The sequence below is a fragment of the Piliocolobus tephrosceles genome, chromosome 12 (genome assembly GCF_002776525.5).
Source record: "Piliocolobus tephrosceles isolate RC106 chromosome 12, ASM277652v3, whole genome shotgun sequence".
Classification (NCBI taxonomy): Eukaryota; Metazoa; Chordata; class Mammalia; order Primates; family Cercopithecidae; genus Piliocolobus; species Piliocolobus tephrosceles.
The window spans coordinates 99,374,952-99,384,616 of NC_045445.1; positions in this window are offsets into that span (position 1 = coordinate 99,374,952).

Genomic DNA, 9,665 nt, shown 5'->3' on the forward strand with positions numbered 1-9,665 from the left:
ATTCAGCCTTGGAACACAAACCTTCAATGCATGCAGAGACCTCACACCCTAAGCACAGACCACAAATACCACTGACCCAAAAGTGGGAAAAAGACCTTTTAAAAACCACAGACTTCACACCCTGAATTCAGACAACACATAATTTATGCTAAAACTCTGTAACAAAGACCTATAAAAATTCAGATACCCTTAACATTCTGAAACTGACCCCCACAAACTTCAGACTCACACTGAAACACAGAACCTCAATGAATTTAAACAAAACACGTCCTCCTTATGAACACCCAAATATTTTAGACACAAAAATTGGAACAGATACCAATTGGTACAACTTGAGACTCAGACTCTCAAAGAGATCAGGGACCTCAAATCTTAAAAAAAGGCCCCCAAAATACCTTAGACTCAATTCTTGTGACACAAACTACCGAAGAGTTCAGAGATCTTAAAGCCTGAACACAGACCTCCAAATACCTCAGACTAAGACATTAAGATACAGACTCTCTAGAAAATTCAGAGGCCTTACACCTTAAACATTGACCAAAAAATTGATACAAAAAGCCTTGATCACACCTAAAAGTTCAAGGACCTCACACCCAAGTGCACACCCCAAATATGTCAGAGTCAAAACTTAAAACACAGACCCTCAATAGTTTAGTGAACTCATCTCATGAGCAGACACAGAAATTCCTCGAATTCATACCTTGGAACTCAGACTTTCAAAACTCAAACCCTGAACACAGGTCACCAAATAACTCTGACTCATATCTTGGACACAAAACGCCAATGAGCTCAGACACCTCACAACCTGAACATGGGCCCACATACCTCAGACTCAAATATTGAGACACTGGCCCTCTAAAAGTTTCACAGATCTCCAACTCTGAACACAGACCCAAATAAATCAGATTCAAACCTTGAAACATACCCTCAAGGAGTAAAGAAACCTCATGCCGAGTACACAGACTCCCGTTTACCTTGGTCTTAGGTATTGAGAAACAAACCTTCAGAGAATTCAAGTGTCAAACATTGTGAAAACACACCACAAAAATCACTGACCCAAACTTGAAACAGAGACCCTTAAAAATTATGGATTTCATACCCTAAAATTAGACCTCCAAATAATTGACCCTAAAAATTTGGGTTAAAGGTCCTCTAAAAATTGAGAGACCTCACTCCCTGAACACTGACACTCAGATTTAAACCCTGTGACACAACAGTCAATGAGTTCAAATACAACACACCCCTTTTATATGTGTTTTATATCTAAAACATTAAGATATAGACTCTCTAGAAAGTTCACAGACCTCACACCCTGAACACTGACCCAAACATTGGCACACAAAGCCTCCATCACACTCTAAAAGTCTACAGGCCTCACACCCTGAGCAATGATCCCCAGATAGCTCAGGTTGAAAGTTCAGGAAACATACCCTCAAAGAGTTCAAGGACTCCACTCCCTGAATACAGATCCCCAGACCTCAGACTCATGCATCAGATTCCTCAGCGTTCAAAGTCCTAACACTACGAAGAGACCCTCAAATACCATAGACTGATACCCTGGGACACAGATCCCCAATAGTTCAGAAATTGTATACCCTGAATATAGATCCCCAAAATGTGTCAGACTCAAGCATTCAAATATGAACCCTCAAAGATATGAGAAAACAGTCTGACCATTGACCTCCCAGCACCTCTGACTTAAACCTTCTAACTCATACTCTCAAAGATTTCAGAGTCCTTGCACTCTGAACATGAACCTGCAAATACCTCAGACTCAAATATTAAGACACAGACATAATAAAAATTGAGAGACCTGACACCCTAAATATTGACCCCCAGACACATTGGTTTCAAGCCATGGGGTACAGACTTGAATGAGTACATAGACCACACCACTCTGCACACACATTCTTATACTTCAGACTCAAACGTTAAAATCAAGATCCTCTAAGAGTTCAAGGAACTAACATATTAAACACAGACCCCCAAATACTCCAAACTCATCCTTTGGGACACAGATCCTCAATAGTTCAGAGGATCCTCGGTGCCTCAGACTCAAACACCAGACCCTCATAAATTTGAGAGGCCTCTTAACTAGAATACTGACCCCCAAGTCCTCAGACTCAAACCTTGCAAAAATAGACCCTCAAGGAGTTTAGAGACATCATACCCTGAGCAAAGACCACAAATACCACCAACCCAAACCTGGGACAGTGATTTAAAAAAATTACTCAACTCAAACTCCAACTCAGACCTTAACTAATTCACACTAAAGCTTTAGAACAAAGACCCTCTAAAATTCAGAGACCCCACACCCTGAGCATTCACCTCAGATGCCTCATAATATGGTTTGGTTCTGTGTCCCCACCCAAATCTCATCTTGTAGCTCCCATAATTCCAACATGTTGTGGGAGGAACCTGGTGGGAGATGGTTGAATCATGGGGGTGGGTCTTTCCCATGCTGTTCTTTTGATGGTGAGTGAGTCTCACGAGATCTGATGGTTTTAAAAATGGGAGTTTCCTAGCACAAGCTCTTCTTCTCTGCCTGACGCCATTCATATAAGATGTGACTTGCTCCTCCTTGCTTTCCACCATGATTGTGAGGCCTCTGCAGCCTTGTGGAACTGTAACTCTATTAAACTTCTTTTTCTTCCCAGTCTCAGGTATGTCTTTATCAGCAGTGTGAAAACGACGAATACACCTCAGATTTAATACCTTCAAACACAACATACCTTAAACATGGACTCCCAGACACAATGAGTTGAAAAATTGGAACAAAGACCCTCAAATAGTAGAGACACCAAATCCTGAACGCAGATCCCCAGAAACGTCAGACTCAAATCTAGGGACAGAGACTTTAAACATTCAGAGACTTCACAACTTCAGAGACTTCCTGCCTTGAATACAGACTCCAAATAACTCTAAATAAAAGCATGGTACAGAGACACTGTAAAAGTTCAGAGATCTCACACCTGAACTACAGACCCCCAAATACCTCAGAACCAAGTACTTGGATACAGAAACTCCAAAGGTTCGAATACCTCATACCCTGTACACTGCTACTAAATGACTGACTCATAAAATCTTGGTAATTTCCTAAAGTTCCAGAGACCTCACACTTGAATGTGAGCCTCCAAATGTGTCAGACTTAAACATTAAAACACCGACCTTCAATGTTTCCAGAGACATCACACAGTTAGATATTGACCCCCGAATACCTGATTCCAACATTGGGACACAGATCCTCAGAGAGTTTAGAGGCCTCACACCCTGAACACAGTCCTCCAAAAGCTTAGACAAAAAAAAATTGAGACACACACCCTCAAAGAGTTCAGGGACTTTATATCCTGAACAGAGACACCCACATATCTCAGACTCAAACCTTGGATTGCAAACGCAAATGATTCTTGAGAACTTACAACCTGATCAAAGATCCCAAAATGCCTTAAACCAAAACCTTGCAACACAGACCTTCCATGAATTCAGACCTGACACTCTGAACATAAACCTCCAAATACTTCAAACTCAAAACTTGGAATACAGACCCTTAAAGATCATGTATCACACACCCTGAATTCAGGCCCCAAATACCTTAACCCAAACTTAGAACTCTACTGGACACATGCCCAAACATCTCAGACTCTATCCTTGGGACACACACCTTCTAAAAATTCAAGGACTTCACATTCTAAGCAGAGGCCCAAATAACTCACACTAAAACCTTAGGACAAAGGCCTTCTAAAAGCTCAGAGACCACACAGCCTGAAAACAGGCCCCGAAATACCTCCAATCCAAACCTTGTCAGCAACCCTCTACAAGTTCAGAGACTTCAAACTCTGAAAAAGACACCCAACTTTCCCATATTCAAACCCCAAGAAACACACTCAGAGATTTCAGAAACCACACACCCTGAACACTTACCTCAGACCTTAGGCCACAGATCATTCAAGCATTTAAAACCCCAAATCCTGAACTCGGACCCCAAATACAACAGGTTAAAACCTTGGGAAAAATGTCCAAAGATTTCAGAGGCCTTATACCCTAAACAGACTGAAAGTACTTCAGACTAACACCTTGGAACCCATACCCTTAATTAATTCAGAGACCTCACACCTGGAATACAAAACCCCAAATACCACAGATTCAAACAACTTGAAATACAGACCCTCAAAAAGTTTAGAGACTTCATAGCCCCAACACAGACTTTGAAATACTTCAGACTCATACCTTGGAACACAGAACTCCAAAGAGTTCAGAGGCCTCATCCCTGAGCACCAGCCGCCAAACAACAGACAGACATTAAATATGAAACAATCAACTTAGAGACCTCACACTCTGAGATGAGAACCCTCAAACTGCTGAAACAATTCACACCTTGGACAGGGACCCCCAAATTGCTCAGAGATCTTATACTCTGGACAAAGATGGCCACACAGCTGAGAGATCTTATGTCATAAACAGAGATATCCAAATGGCTCAGAAGATTGACTTTCTCAAGCACAGGTACTCAAAGGGTGCAGAAACATCACATTCTGAATGCAGACTCCCCAGGTACCTCAGAGACATGACAGCCTGAGAACAGACACAGAAACAGCTCAGAGACCTGCAGACAGCCACATCTTAGACACAGACCCAAAACTATATACATCAAGAATGCAAATTCCCAAACAGCCAGAGACCTCACACCCTGCAAAACAGCCAACCAGTTCAGGACCCTCATAAAACAGAGTCCAAATAGCTAATAGATCTTACACTTTGGCACAGATGCCTAAACAGCTCAGAGAAGTCACACTCTGAGTTCAGAAACCCCAGAGTCCAGAGACCTCAAATTCTGCACAGATTACACCAAATAGCTGGGAGACCTCAAATACAGGATTCAGACCCCTGAATATACAGACACCTCATGATGTGAACACAGACCTACCAAGAGCCCAGAGACACTGTGATACAAACTCCCCAGGAACACAGATCTCACACCCTGGGATGCAGACCCCCAAGCAGCACAGAAACATTACATCCATGGATACAGACACTCAAAGAACTCAGACCTTACATGGTAGAAAGAAAAAAAAAATCCCAACCTGTTTTAAAATCTCACACCTGAAAAAGTATCCCCCCAAATCTCAGAGACCTCGTCCACTGGTTAAAAATAAAATCCCCAAACAACTCAAAGACCTCATATCCTAGACACAGAACCCCCGACCTGCAAAGAGCTCAGAGACCTCATATTGCAAACAGAGACTCCCATAAAGCTCAAAGCCTTCATACCCTGGACACAGAGCCACAAACAGGTCCCACTTCACATCCTGAGACACAGATCTCCCAATGTACCAGATAATTCATATCCTGGACAAAGATTCCCCAAACAGCTCAGGGACCTCATCCCTGGGATATAGACCCTGCCATAGAATTCAAAGACTTCATACAGGACACAGACCCCATAACATCTTACACACTGCAAACTCTGGACGGAGAAGCTTGAGCAGTTCGGAAAGCTTATGTTCTGAAGAAAAACGGCAAAGAACTCAGGGACCTCATGCCCGTGACATCTTCCAACTTCATAGAACAGTGCCCAGCACACAACAGGCACTCATTAGGTGTTTGTTGAATGAATGACTCCCTTGATGCAGCAATGACAGTTCTGAGAATGTGTCCCCAAAAAAACCTACATGTGCACAGAGCCGTGTGCACAAGAATGAGAGGATCAATATGTTTTATTAATGTGTAATATTATGATTATTGTCATTGTTATGCATCGATATGTTTTTCTTTCCCATGGGAGGGAAACCTCATTTCCCTTGGAGTAGGCCCCATCTGTCTTATCTTTTTTTTTTTTTTTTTTTTTTTTAACTTTAAGTTCCAGGATACATGTGCAGAATGTGCACGTTTTTTACATAGGTATATGTGTGCCATGGGGTGGTTTGCTGCACTTATCAACCCGTCACCTAGGTTTTAAGCCCCACATGCATTAGATATTTGTCCTAATGCTCTCCCTCCTCTCCTGCCACCACAGGCCCCAGTGTATGTTGTTCCCCACCCTGTGGCCATGTGTCATTGTTCAACTCCCACTTACAAGTGAGAACATGTGGTGTTTGGTTTTCTGTTCCTGGGTTAGTTTGCTGAGGATGATGGCTTCCAGCTTCATCCGTGTCCCTGCAAAGGACATGACCTCATTCCTTTTAGTGGCTGCATAGTATTCCATGGTACCACATTTTCTTTAATACCATTCAGGACATAGGCATGGGCAAATATTTTATGATGAAATTGCCAAAAGCAATTAGAAAACAAAAGCTAAAATTGACAAACGGAATCTAATTAAACTAAAGAGCTTCTGCACAGCAAAAAGAAACTATCATCAGAGCGAACAGGCAACCTACAGAAAGAAAGAAAATTTTTGCAATCTACTCATCTGACAAAGGTCTAATATCCAGAACCTACAAAGAACTCAAACAAATTTACAAGAAAAAAACAAACAACCCCATCAAAAAGTGGGCAAAGGATATGAACAGACACTTCTCTAAAGAAGACATTTATGCAACCAACAGACACATGAAAAAATGCTCATCATCACTGGCCATCAGAGAAATGCAAATCAAAACCACAATGAGATACCATCTCACACCAGTTAGAATGGCGATCATTAAAAAGTCAGGAAACAACAGGTGCTCGAGAGGATGTGGAGAAATAGGAACACTTTTGCACCGTTGGTGGGACTGTAAACTAGTTCAACCATTGTGGAAGACAGTGTGGTGATTCCTCAAGGATCTAGAACTAGAAATACCATTCGACCCAGCCATCCCATTACTGGGGATATACCCAAAGGATTATAAGTTATGCTGCTATAAAGACACATGCACACATATGTTTATTGCGGCACTATTCACAATAGCAAAGACTTGGAACCAACCCAAAAGTCCATCAATGATAGACTGGATTAAGAAAATATGGCACATGGAATACTATGCAGCCATAAAAAAAGGATGAGTTCATGTCCTTTGTAGGGACATGGATGCAACTGGAAACCATCATTCTCAGCAAACTATCGCAAGAACAGAAAACCAAACACTGCATGTTCTCACTCATAGGTGGGAATTGAACAATAAGAACACTTGGAAACAGGAAGGGGAACATCACACTCCGGGGCCTGTTGTGGGGTTGGGGGAGGGGGGAGGGATAGCATTAGGAGATAAACCTAATGTAAATGACAAGTTAATGGGTGCAGCACACCAACATGGTACATGTATACATATGTAACAAACCTGCACGTTGTGCACATGTACCCTAGAACATAAAGTATAATAATAAAAAAGAAGACATTTTTGCAGACAACAAACATGAAAAAACACTCAACATCACTGATCATTAGAAAAATGCAAATGAAAACCACAATGAGATACCATCTCATGCCAGTCAGAATGGCAATTATTAAAAAATCAAGAAACGGCCAGGTGCAGTGGCTCACGCCTATAATCCCAGCACTTTGGGAGGCCGAGGTGGGTGGATCACCTGAGGTCAAAAGTTCAAAACCAGCCTGGTCAACATGATGAAACCCCATCTCTACTAAAAATACAAAAATTAGCCAGGCATGGTGGCAGGAGCCCATAATCCCACCTACTCGGGAGGCTGAAGCAGGAGAATCGCTTGAACCCGGGAGGTGGAGGTTGCAGTGAGCCAAGATTATGCCACTGCACTCCAGCCTGGGCAACAAGAGCGAAACTCTGTTTCAAAAAAATATAAATAAATAAATAAATAGTCAAGAAACAACAGACACTGGCGAGGCTGTGGAGAAATAAGAATTCTTTTACATTGTTGGTGGAAATGTAAATCAGTTCAACCATCGTGCAAGATGGTGTGGTGATTCCTCAAGGATCTAGAACCAGAAATGCCATTTGACCCAGCCATCCCATTACTGGGTATATACCCAAAGGAATATAAATCATTCTATTATAAAGTTACATGCACACATATTTTTATTGCAGCACTATTCACAATAGCAAAGGCATGGAACCAACCCAAATGAGCGTTAATGATAGACTAGGCCCCATCTGTCTATCTCTGGCCCCAGTATGAGGCTGCAGTATGAGGACAGGGCATTCACCACAAAGGTCTGGGGAAGAAAGAAGGGAAATGCACATCTTCGTCCCTCCCAGGTTCCCATTTAGGTCAGAAACACCCAATCCTGTAGCCCCCTAGAAAATGGTATAACTGGGATGCTGATATGGTGGCCTTGCCTACTCATCAGCCTCAGTGACAGCGGAAACTGCAGAGGGTACAGGTCCCCTGAGGAGGATGTGATGGGACAGTTTGCCTCTCGAGGGGTCAGGCCAGGAATGGACCAGGCATACATGGAAGCCCACACTCTGCACATCTTCAAAAAGCCAACTGCAAAGTTAGAGAGAACAGTCCAAACAAACCCACCCTTACTATGGACACCAATTGTAAATGCAGGGGGGGTTCTCAAAACCACCTTCAGTTTTGATAATTTGCTAAAAGGACTTACAGAACTCACTGAAAGCTGTTATATACATAGCTACATAATTCATTACAAGGAATGGATACAGGTTAAAATTTAAATAAGCTAAGGGAAGAGACAAACAGGGCAGGGTCCAGGCGGGAAGCAAACACAGACCTTCCAGTTGGCCCCTTCCCACAGAGTTAGGACAACATTACTCTGCTGGCATTGATATGCATGTAGTGTTGCCAACCAGGGAAGCTCACCCAAGCCTTGGTGTCCAGAATCTTTACTGGGGCTCCATCATGTAGGGACAGTTACTACCCACATGGCTGATCTCAGTTTCCAGCCCTCAGGAGGTAGAGTTTCATGACCCAAAGCCCCTATCCTACACACCATTGTTGGTGTGGCTCAGAGTCCCTGCTGTACATCACATAGTTACCATCTGGCTGGACCAAGTTCCCTATCCTAAATCACATTGTTGGTGTGGCTCAAAGCCTCTACCCTAAATCACATTGCTTCAATCTGGCTGGCCCAGGGCCCCTAAGCAAATAAAGACACTCCTATCAGGCATGACAGCTTACAGATTACCAACTGGAATCTGAGGGCAAAGGACAGACCTCTCTTTGAGGTTAAATTTTCAGGTTAAATTCTTTACTATGTGACATTATACACACATGGGGGGACATCATGGAGAGTTGTTAATAGTGGAGAATCACTAATATTCATTAATAGTTCACTGAGTGTCACTGATCCAAACACTTCACGTTAACCAACTCCTTAAATCCATAAACAACCCTGTGAGGGTAGATCTGTTAATATCCAATTTCGAAGACAAGGATACTGAGGTATAGCAAAGTTCATTAAATTCTCCAGATTCCACAGGTGCTTGGTGGGGGAAGCATGAATCACCCACTGCATGTTGTGACCCTGGGGGTCCTACCCTTAGACAGCCTCTATTCCACTTTGGGTAATAGTACTGGGTTTTCAGAAATGGTGCCCACATGCCCATACTTACATATGATGTCTCCAACATGCACATTGGACATGCATAGTAGTAATGTATGAATAATAGCAACATGAATAATAGTAATCTCATGGTAGAAACAGCTGTTTAACCTCTTCACTGACAGAATCCAGAGAGCTTCCCTCACCCTCCTCCTCACTGGACACCCCTTTCCCCGATCACCAGGGAAGAACAGCCAAGCCCTTT